This window comes from Colobus angolensis, unplaced genomic scaffold (genome assembly GCF_000951035.1).
Source record: "Colobus angolensis palliatus isolate OR3802 unplaced genomic scaffold, Cang.pa_1.0 Scaffold6, whole genome shotgun sequence".
In the NCBI taxonomy this organism is placed as follows: domain Eukaryota; kingdom Metazoa; phylum Chordata; class Mammalia; order Primates; family Cercopithecidae; genus Colobus; species Colobus angolensis.
In genome coordinates this window covers 3515940-3527550 of record NW_012119598.1, presented here as the reverse complement: position 1 = coordinate 3527550, position 11611 = coordinate 3515940, and the positions used below count along the sequence as shown (strand labels likewise).

Here is an 11611-nt window from a genome sequence, read left to right as displayed (position 1 = left end):
TGGTTAATGAGACTGAGAGGCAGCCACAGTGGGAACAGCAGCCAGGAGAAAAGAATGTTCTAGATGGAAAGAATGAACCAAACCCTGGGCCTATTATTCATCATGGTAGAAAAACTTCCTTTACATAGAATGGAGCATGAAGTTCTAAGCCTCCTGGTGTTCCAATGAGCTTGGGTTGCCAAGAGCAGTCATTTAACAAATGTCCTTAGACTCCTACTGTCACACTTAATCTGATTCAGCTTCCTATTTTGAAAAGATGATTTTGGCTGATTTTGACTTCCATCAAAATCTTTGTTTCCTGATGCTCTCTTGAATGTCCACCTTGGCTTCTATGAGTCTTTTGTTTTTAAGATCAGCAAGTTCCTCAAAGTCACATTTGAAAAGCATACAGTTACCTTTGAGAGGATTCCAATGCAAGGATAATTTTCTTATTTGTTCATACAATGAAGTAATTTGTTTGCTCTGGTCCATTTTAATCATTTAGCATATAACAGATGGGTCAGTGGGTCCAGAGGCCTAGACGCTAGCCCTGCAGGTCACTAAACTGGTTGAGTGATCTTGGGTGATTTTGGATATATCACTTAATCTCTCTGGTCTGCAGTTTCCTCAGCTGCAAAATGAAAGGGTTGGGCCAGATGACGTGTAATAATAGCTCCTCTGGCTTCACTAGCCTGTAATAATGTCCACAGAGTACAGGCTCTATCTAGCCTCTAAGTCTATGATTAAAATATGATTACATGCTTTTTAGATGAAATTAGAAGGAAAATCTCACAGGACTTTTAACTTACCTACCATAAAGAATCATTCGTTATCATTTTGCTTTACTTATTCTCACTTCCCACTTCCTAAACTACTCTACAAATAAAGACTAAAATCCAGGAACGTGATATAGGAGAATGATGGATGTGACTATTTCACATCCTTTTCTTTAATATGTTTTTTAATTGCTACATTTCTGTGCCCTTGCAAGTAAATAATTTTTTTGCCTATATATCTATCTGAACTCTGAGTGAGTACTGTTGGTCTCTGGTGCAGTCCAAGCCCTCCAGCCCAGTGCTTGAAACAAAATGGGTCTTATTGTGTGCCAGCAGCTCATGGAATGCGATGCCCTTATTTTCCCACAGTCCTTTACTATAGGAAGGCACACTGTATATTTTTCTTTCTTTTTTTTTTTTTTTTGAGACAGAATCTCCTTCTGTTGCCAGGCTGGAGTGCAGTGGCACAATCTTGGTTCACTGCAAATCTCCTGCCTCAACCTCCTGAGTAGCTGGGACTACAGGTGCACACCACCATGTCCAGCTAATTTTTGTATTTTTAGTAGAGATAGGGTTTCACCATGTTGGCCAGGATGGTCTCGATCTCTTGACCTCGTGATCCGCCTGCCTTGGCCTCCCAAAGTGCTGGGATTACAGACGTGAGCCACCGCGCCCGGCCTCCAAGATGTTTTTTATTGTAGGGTCTATATGTCTCAAACTTCTTAAAAAAATAGACTTTATTGGCCTGCAGTCTTTCTTTCCTCCTTCCTGGTAGCCCCTGGCAACTACTGATCGTTTTATTGTTTCGATTGTTTGGCCTTTTCCAGACTGTCAGGTAGTTGGAAACATACAATATGTATATAGCCTTTTCAGGTTGGCTTAACTTAGTAACATGCATTTAAAATTCCTCCATGTCCTTTCATGGCTTGATAGCTTATTTCTTTTTGGTGTTGAATAATGTTCCCTGGTCTGGATGTACTCCAGGTATTCATTCGCCTACTGAAGGACATCTTGGTTGCTTTCGAGTTTTGACAGTTACAAATGAAGCTGCTATAAACATCCATGTGTAGCTCCTATGTGGGCACAGATTCTCAACTCCTTTGGGAGATACTAAGGAGGGCAATTGCTGGATCATAGGTAAGAGTGTGCTTAGCTTTGTAAGAAACTGCCGGGCTGGGTACAGTGGCTCATGCATGTAATCCTAGCACTTTGGGAGGCCACGGCAGGTGAATTGCCTAAGCCCATGAGTTCGAGACCAGCCTGGGCAACATGGCCAAACCCTGTCTCTATTAAAAATATTAAAAATTAGCCGGGCATGGTGGTGCACGCCTGTAATCCCAGCTACTTGGGAGACTGAGGCATGAGAATTGCTTGAACCCGGGAGGCAGGGGTTGCAGTGAGCCGAGATTGCGCCACTGCATTCCAGCCTGGGTGATAGAGTAAGACTCTGTCTCAAACAAAAAAAAAGACCCAAACCTGCCAAAATTGTCTTCCAAAATGACCGTGTCATTTTGTTTTCCCATCAACAGTGAATGGGAGTTCCTGTTGTTCCACATCCTCGCCAGCATTTGGTATCATCGGTATTCTGGATTGTGGCCATCTAATAGGTTTGTACTGGGATCTCATTATTCTATTTGTATTTCCCTGAGGACATATGATGTGCAGCGTCTGTTCATAAGTGTATTTGCCACGTGTACGTCTTCATCATGAGGTGTCTGCTAAAGTCTTTGGCCCATTTTTTAATTGGGTTGTTTGTTTTCTTACTGTTGAGTTTTAAAGGTTCTTTGTATATTTTGGATAGTAGTCCTTTATCAAATATGTTTTTGCAAATATTTTCTCCCAGTCTATGGCTTGGTTTTCATTCTCTTAACAGTGTCTTTTTCAGAACAGAAATTTTTATTTTAATAAAGTCCAGCTTATCATTTCTTTCTTGGATCCTGCCTTTGATCTGCAGAATGGATGTTGTAGTAGCAGGCATAAAATATTAATTTTATCTAAAAAGGCATTGCCAACCCCAAGGTCATCTACATTTTCCTCTATGTCATCTTCTAGGAATGTTGTAGTTTTTCATATTACATTTAGGACTGTGATCTATTTTGAGTTAATTTTTGTAAAGGGCATAAGGTCTGTGACTAGATTGATTTTTTTTTTCTTTTTTTTTTAGCTTGTGGATGTCCAGTTGTTCCAGCACCATTTGTTGAAAATGCTATATTTTTTTCTATTATATTGCCTTTGCTCCTTTGTCTGAGATCAGTTGGCTATAGAGTCATACCTCAAAGATATGGCAGGTTTGATTCCAGGCCACCATAATCAAGCAAATATTGCAATAAAGTGAGTGAAACAAATTTTTTGGTTTCCTGGTACATATAAAAGGTATATTTATACTATACTGCGGTCTATTAAGTGTACAATAATAGCATGATGTCTAAAAACAAAGTACGCCCCTTAATTAAAAATATTTTATTGCTAAAAGTGTTAGTAATCATCTGAGTCTTCAGTGAGTCATAATCTTTTTGGAGGTGGAAAGTCTTGCTTTCATACCGATGGCTGCTGATTAATCAGGGTGGTGGTTGCTGAGGATTGGGATGGCTGTGTCAATTTCTAAAAAAAAAAAAAAAGACAACAATAGAGTTTGCTGCATCAATTGACTCTTCCTTTCATGAAAGATTTCTCTGTAGTAGGCAATGCTGTTTGATACCATTTACCCACAGGCAGAACTTCTTTCACAATTGGGGTCAGTTCTCCCAAATCCTGCTGCTGCCTTATCAACTAAGTTTGTGTAAGATATCTAAATTATTTGTTTTTATTTCAACAATGTTCACAGCATCTTTAACAGGAGTAGAATTCCATATCAAGAAACCACTTCCTTTGATCATACATAAGAAGCAACTTCTTGGCTGGGCATGGTGGCTATATGAAATCATTTTTAACCAATATTTTATAGGCATATATAAGTGACCAATTTTGACAGTACTGGGAAGTTTAGGATTTCTCCCCAACTAACAGCTACTGAATAGAAAAGATCAAAATAGGCTGGGCACAGTGGCTCCCGCCTGTAATCCCAGCACTTTGGGAGGCTGAGGTGGGTGGATCATGAGGTCAGGAGATGGAGACCCATCCTGGCTAACATGGTGAAACCCTGTCTCTACTAAAAATACAAAAAATTAGCTGGAGTGGTGCACATGCCTGTAATCCCAGCTACTCAGGAAGCTGAGGCAGGAGAATCGCTTGAACCTAGGAGGCGGAGGTTGCAGTGAGCCGAGATGGTGCCATTGCACTCCAGCCTGGGCGACAGAGTGAGACTCTGTCTAAAAAAACAAAACAAAACAAAACAAAACAAAAAACAGAAGCAACTTCTCATCCAGTAAAGTTTTATCATGAGATTGCCGCAATTCAGTTACATCTTTAGGCTCCACTTCCAATTTTAGCTCTCTTGCTGTTTCCATTATATCTGCAGTGACTTCCTCCACTGAAGTCTTGAACCCCTGAAGGTCATCCCTGGGAGTGGAATCAACTTCTTCCAAACTCCTGTTCATATTGACGTTTCGAACTCTTTTCATGAATCCTAAATGTTCTCAATGGTATTTAGAATGGAGAATCCTTTCCAGAAGGCTTTTAATTTACTTTGCCCAGATCCATCAGAGGAATTACTATCTATAGCAATTGTAGCCTTATGAAATGTATTTCTTAAATAATAAGACTTGAAAAAATGAAATTACACCTTAACCCATGGGCTGCAGAATGGATGCAGGCATAAAATAGTAGCAGGCATAAAATAGTAGTAGCAGGCATAAAATATTAATATCCTTGTACACCTCCATCAGAGCTTTTGGGTGACTAGGTGCATTGTCAATGAGCAGTAATAGTTTGAAATAAATCTTTTTTTTTCCTGAGCAGTAGATCTCAACAGTGGGCTTAAAACCTTCAGTAAACCATGCTGTAAACAAATGTGCTATCATTCAGGCTTTGTTGTCCCATTTATAGAGCACAGGCAGAGTAGATGTAGCATAATTCTTAAGGACCCTAGAATTTTTGGAATTATAAATGAGCATTGACTTCAACTTAAAGACACCAGCTGCGTTAGCTCCTAACAAGAAGTCAGGCTGTCTTTTGAAGGCTTTGAAGGCAGGCATTGACTCTCCTCTCTAGCTTTGAAAGTCCTAGATGGCATCTTCTTCCACAAGAAGGCTGTTTCATCTACATTGAAAATCTGCTGTGTAGTGTAGCAGCCTTCATCAATTATCTTAGCTAGATCTTCTGGATAACTTGCTGCAGCTTCTACATCAACACTGGTTACTTTATCTTGCCCTTTTATGTTATGAAGATGGCTTCTTCTCTAAACCCCAGGAATCAACCTCTGCTAGCTTTAAGCTTTTCTTCTGCAGCTTCCCCACAATTTTAAGTCTTCATAAAATGGAAGAGGGGTACAGCCTTGCTCTGGATTAAGCTTTGATTTGCGGGAATGGCGTTGCTGGTTTGGTCTCCACTAAAACTTTCTTCGCATCAGCAATAAGGCTGTTTTGCTTTCTTATCATTTGTGTGTTCACTTGAATAGCACTTCAAATTTCCTTCAAGGACTTTTCCTTTGCGTTCACAACTTGGCTAACTGTTGGACACAAGAGGCCTAACTTCGGGCTTATCTTGGCATTTGACATTGCATTCTCACTAAGGTTAATCATTTCTATGTTTTGACTTAAAGTGGGAGATGTGCAACTCTTCTTTTCACTTCAACACTTATAGGCCTTTGTAGAGTTACTAACTGGTCTAATTTCAATATTGGTATATCTCAGGGAATAGGGAGGCCTAAGGAGAGGGAGAGAGATTGGGGAATGGCCGGTCAGTGAAGCAGTCAGAACACATGTAACATTTCTTAATTAAGTTTGCTGTCTTATATGGACATAGTTCAATAATTACAATAGTAATATCAAAGATCGCTGATCACACCTCACCATAACAGCTGTGATAATAATGAAAAAGTTTGAAATATTGTGAGAATTACCAAAATGTGACACGCAGACATAACTGTTGGGAAAATGACACTGGTAGACTTGCCTCATGCAAGGTTGCCACAAACCTTCAGTTATAAAAAACACAACCTCTGCAAAGCACAGTAAAGTGAAGTGCAATAAGACAGGGTCTGCCTATATTTATATGGATCTGTTTCTGGGCTCTATTCTGTTCCATTGATCTATTTGTTTATTCTTTCACCAATACCGCTTGGTCAAAGAATGCTTTTACTGCCTTTTTTTTTTTTCTCTTTGAGACGGAGTCTCACTCTGTCACCCAGGCTGAAGTGCAGTGGCACAATCTCAGCTCACTGCAACCTCCACCTCTTGGGTTCATGCCATTCTCCTGCCTCAGCCTCCCGAGTAGGTGGAACTACAGGCGGTCACCACCACACCTGGCTAATTTTTTTTTTTGTATTTTCAGTAGAGACGGGGTTTCACCATGTGAGCCAGAATGGTCTCAATCTCCTGACCTTGTGACCCACCCACCTCAGCCTCCCAAAGCACTAGGATTACAGGCGTGAGCCACCGTGCCTGGCCTATTTTGATCTTTTCTATTCAGTAGCTGTTAGTTTGTGAGAAATCCTAAACTTCCCAGTACTGTCAAAATTGGTCACTTATATATGCCTATAAAATATTGGTTAAAAATGATTTCATATAGCCAACTTTTTGCAAAATATTCATTCCCTCGTCGCTGAGAGTTTATTTGCTCTTGAAAGAAAATTGTGTTTCACCCAATTTCCCTGAAAATATCTGTGATGTCATCTTTACTCTTTCAGAGATCAACATTTCCCTGAGAGTTTGTTGGGATAAATCAACACTGCATTTTAGCTGAGGTAACAGCCCGTCCTATCAGTTAGAGTAGGGGCTTTTGGAGGTTTTTGAGTGTAGTACGTGTTTGACTTAAGGATTATGGCTATAAGGAGGTCATAGATTACAGCAAAGAAGTCTTTTGAGGGGGGTAAATGTGGGTATATAGTTTCCTCACTGGGAAAATCTGTGTTCCTTGTGGAATGCAATTTTTTAATTTGATAATCACAGCACTCAATTCTTTTCTCCAGCGAAATCCCTGAATTTTGATTTCTGGCCACAAGGTGGCATCTGATTTTCATTAATACGGGAGCCACACCCCTTCGTCTCTCACCTCTCAAGCTGGAAACTTCCATCTGTCTGTTTCTGGACTCGTAACAGATTTTTTGCCCCCATGGCCAGCAAAGGATCTAACGGAAATTACATTAACTTGTATAAAGGAAATTACATTAACTTGTGTTTGTCTAGGGGCCTAGAACTAAACCTTCTTGTATTTGGTTAAGTCATGCTTGTGTCAAGGCATGCTCCAATTTTTTTTTTTTTTTTTTTTTTTGAGACGGAGTCTCGCTCTGTCTCCCATGCTGGAGTGCAGTGGCGTGATTTCGGCTCAACTTCTGCCGCCCGGGTTGACGCCATTCTCCTGCCTCAGCCTCCTGTGTAGCTGGGACTACAGACGTCCGCCACCATGTCCGGCTAATTTTTTGTGTTTTTAGTAGAGACAGGGTTTCACCGTGTTAGCCAGGATGGTCTCGATCTCCTGACCTCGTGATCCGCCCACCTCGGCCTCCCAAGGTGCTGGGATTACAGGCGTGAGCCCCTGCTCCCAGCCCAAGGCATGCTCCTAAATTTTTAATGTTTTTAATTGATCATTGTGTGGAAAATTTATCATAGTCAGCGTTTCCCATGTATTTCTTTGCCTGATGGCTAATAATAAGAGTGGGGTCATGCAATTTTTTTACATATGCCTATCCTATGCTGCATGTTATTTTGCTGGTGAGTAGGAAGGTGCAAAGGATCCCTCTTCAAAGATCTAGCTTTTAAGTGGGGTAGATGCAAAGTGCATGCTTGAAATAGCTATAAAGGAAAAACTCACAGGCACATTGTCTAAGTCCCAGACTGGTATTATGAGTAAGGTATCTAGATCTGTGAGAAAAGGGATTAAGAGAGATAGGGTCACCATTGTGCTCCTGCACCTTGCACAGCACTGACACATACTAGGTACTCAAAAAAAAAAAAAAAAAATATATATATATATGCCAGGCACAGTGGCTTATATCTGTAATCCCAGCACTTTGGGAGGCCGAGGCAGGAGGGTGGCTTGAAGCCAGAAGTTTGAGACCAGTCTGGGCAATATAGTGAGACCCTGTCTCTACACAAATAAAAAATATAATCAGCCAAGTGTGGTGATGCATGCCTGTAGTCCTAGCTACTCAGGAGGCTGAGGTGAGAGGATTGCGTGAGCCCAGGAGGTCGAGGCTACAGTGAGCTATGATTGTGCCACCATTCCAACCTGGGTGACAGAGGGAGACCCTGTCTCTAAAACAAAAAATTAAAAACAAACAAACAAAAACCTACGGAATGAGTGTGTGAAGAGGCCTAAGAAGGGTTTCATGGAAGAATGGGGGTGAAACTAACTCGAAAATGATGAGTGTGAGTTGGATGGAGGAAGTCAAGGAGGAGGCATTGCAACTTGGAGAGACAGGGTGCAGGAGGCACAGGAGCAGTGTGAGGCGGCCAGAGTGTAGGAGGAGAGTGGTCTGGCCTGCACTGGGGTAGCCAGGTCTCCACCTGGGCAGGGCCCCGAGGTCATGCTGAGGTGCCTGTACTTTCCCCAGGGGAAGTTGAGAACCATTCTCATGGATTTTTTTTTAAAAAGTGTGAGTCTAAAATTCCGCTGGAAAAAAAAAAAAAGGGAAGCACAAAGCCCTGTGGTCGGTGGGGGACACTGAAAAACACACAAGGCACCTACATAAATAATATCCTGGGCAGCATGGGACATGTGTCCTTAGGTGTTGTAAAACTTGAGCTGAATTTTTCAGAGAAGGAAGCAAGATCCTGTCCAGCTGGCACAGCATGGATTGCTGCAGGGCAAGTATCTGGGACCCAAACCTGCTGTAATAATAGCTGACATTTGAATGTCTGTTTACAGTTTGCAAAGTCTTTTCAAACATTACCGTACGTGATGCTCACATTATCCCTGTGGTGTCAGCACAGTTACTGTCCCTGCTTTACACATGGGGATGTTGAGGCTCAGAGAGGTTAAATGACTTGCCTTCCCCAGGGTCAGTCTGGTCATTTGGGTCTGACCCTACTTCTTGAAGGACTGGCAAGATGGGGGCCAGCAAAGGATCTAAAGGAAAAAGATGAGATTTCTCTCACTTTTCTTCTGAATTAAAGATAGTGATAGACACAGTTGTTGCTACAATGAACGAAGGCACTGCTTTTCCTGTATTATTTCCTTATATGATTTTGCAATATAATGTGCTATGATTTTTGCCATATAATGCCATGATTTTGCCATATAATGCTATGATTTTGCCATATAATGCTATGATTTTGCCATATAATGCTTTGGTTTTGCCATATAATGCTATAGTTTTATTTCTCAGTGAGAACATAGGGGAAAGGGACTGATAAAATGCCATCAATTGAAAACAACCAAGAGAAAACTATCTCAAGGTTTTAGCCAAAATGATATCAGTCTACAGTTGAAGCCATCTGCCTGGTTTTCTTTCTCCTTTTATGATCTTTGCACTCTAGGAGCTTATGATATGGTTGGCAAGAGAAAGCAGGTGCGTGCTCACTGCGGCAGATCTTGGGGTGACTTGTGGTGCACCAAACTGATTCCTGTAGATTTGCAGCTTCAGGGCTTTTTCTGAAGCCCAAGAAGTTGTGTCACACCAAAGAGGTGACATACTCCATTGTGTGAGTTATGACCTGAAAGCACAAAAAGAGGGGCAAGATAAAACCTCCAAGGGCATCACCAGCAATGAAGGCAAGACCATGGCCATATGCTCCAGCTGTCCGTCTTCAGTTAGGACAATTCCAAGGCACGTTCTTTGTGGTTACTCAGAGGATTCCAATGGGGTTGAGGCCCAGTTGCTCAAGATGTAGACCATTAATAATGCATCCTTGGTTGGTTCCTTCTTCCCTGTCTCACATCACATACTCTTCTGCTTTCTGGCATCGTCTCCAAATAAACAAACTGTACTCAAGTCCTTGACTCATGTCCTTGACTCAGGCTCTGAGTTTTGGGGAACTCAAACTGGAAACACAAGCACATTTACTCACTGTGTTTCTAGAAAAGCTTGCTCTGCAGTAGATGCATGCACCAAGTCTTCTATGATTTCAGTGGAGTGGGGCATTCCAAAGTACTGGGGTGGATGGAGTAGGCTTTGTGCGGGAGGAGTGACTTGCCCAGTTGTCAAGTGCAGCCATACTGGCTTTGAGTGGGATATACTAAGGGGGGCCATTCTAGGTAAGATGGATGGACTGTTGTGAATAAAATCTAAGGGCTTTGGAAAGAGCTGAGAGAATAAAGAGGCCTGCTGGCCACAGTGGGTATTAGACTACGGGACAGGGAGATATGTTTTAGACTTGGACTGGTGGGCTAGCCTTGGTGATGTTATCTTGACAGCCCAGGTGTCTTTCTTTGCTTGCAATTTATTATAGGTGGTGGCTTTGCTTCTATTTTGAGCTATACTGTGGAAGGCATTCCTTTTCCACAGCAAGTATTTCCCCAGTGAATTGTTAAGCCCAGATTTACTAGGTGAAGCATCTGATTTTTCCCTTCCTGCCCCTCATCCTGGGCTTGGAGCCTCCTTCCCTCTCAGTCTCTCCCCAGCCTCAGCTTCCTCTAGAACTATTCATTGCACTTTAGCCCATTGTACTCTCACAGCTACTTCACCTTGACAATTTGGGGCTTTAAGAAAAGATTTGGCAAAGTGCCTTCTCCTTGTACCGGCATCTGTGCTTGCACCTTTGATGTTTTGTTAAGGTGAGTGCTGACAGTAGTGTACATATTTGAGTGTTGGCAATAGCTCTTGGTATATTCTAGGTGTCCAGTGATCCAATGGTACCACTCAGGGGTTGAGTTTTTTGAAGGGACCAGGAGATTTGCTGGCTCACAAGAGTGTCACTGCCTGGTAATTTTTCCTTGCTCTTCTAGAAGGTTGACTGCCAAATCATCTGTCACATCAAATCTGACCCATTGGTTCAGATACCTGCTGTGATCTTGGGAAGCCGAGTACAGTATTGGTCCCTGTCATAGTTTAAAAACTCCTTTGTTTGGCAGGAGACCCCAGTGACCTACTCCTCCCAATATCACTCAGCAATACTTTAGGCTAATAACCCTGTATAATTGCATAATATTACTAGATTGCAAAGCACTTACAAGGACATTGACTTGCTGTCTCATCTCTGTAATAATCCTGTGAGGTAAGCAGGACAACTATTGTTTCCATTTCAAGAATAAAAAGACAGATGTTGGGTGACTTGCCCAAGATCACATAACTGGCTAGCATCAGAGGGGGATCCGGAAACCAGGACGCATTTACTATTAGACCACAGTGCTAAGGGAGACAGCAAGAAGCATAAGATCCAGTCTTTGCTTGGAGGATCCCAGAGTGCTGTTTGAGAGAGACCAGATCAGCAGGAATGAAAAGGAGACATTCGGTTCTAAGTGCCAAGTGAGTTCTACGAACAGCATGTGATCTAGGCATAAAGAGGAGAGATTGCTCTTGATAGGAAAGGCTAAGAAGGAACACAGAAAGTAGTTCAAAAAAAAAAAAAAAAGAAAGCAAAATAAACAGCACTTACATGGGAGTACCTTTACAGCTTGAATAAGGGCCATTTTGGGCAAGGAGATACAGACATAAAAAGAATGAATATCTCCTAAATGATACAAACAAATCTAAGAAAGGCAGAACGTGGCCGGGCGTGATGGCTCAAGCCTGTAATCCCAGCACTTTGGGAGGCCGAGATGGGCGGATCACGAGGTCAGGAGATCGAGACCATCCTGACTAACAAGGTGAAACCCCA

The 11611-nt window shown here is 41.9% G+C and overlaps 1 pseudogene; it reads right to left on the bottom strand.

The window, feature by feature from the left end:
- Positions 1 to 9434: 9434 nt before the first annotated feature.
- Positions 9435 to 11611, bottom strand: part of LOC105526782 — a 48693-nt pseudogene continuing 46516 nt past the window's right edge.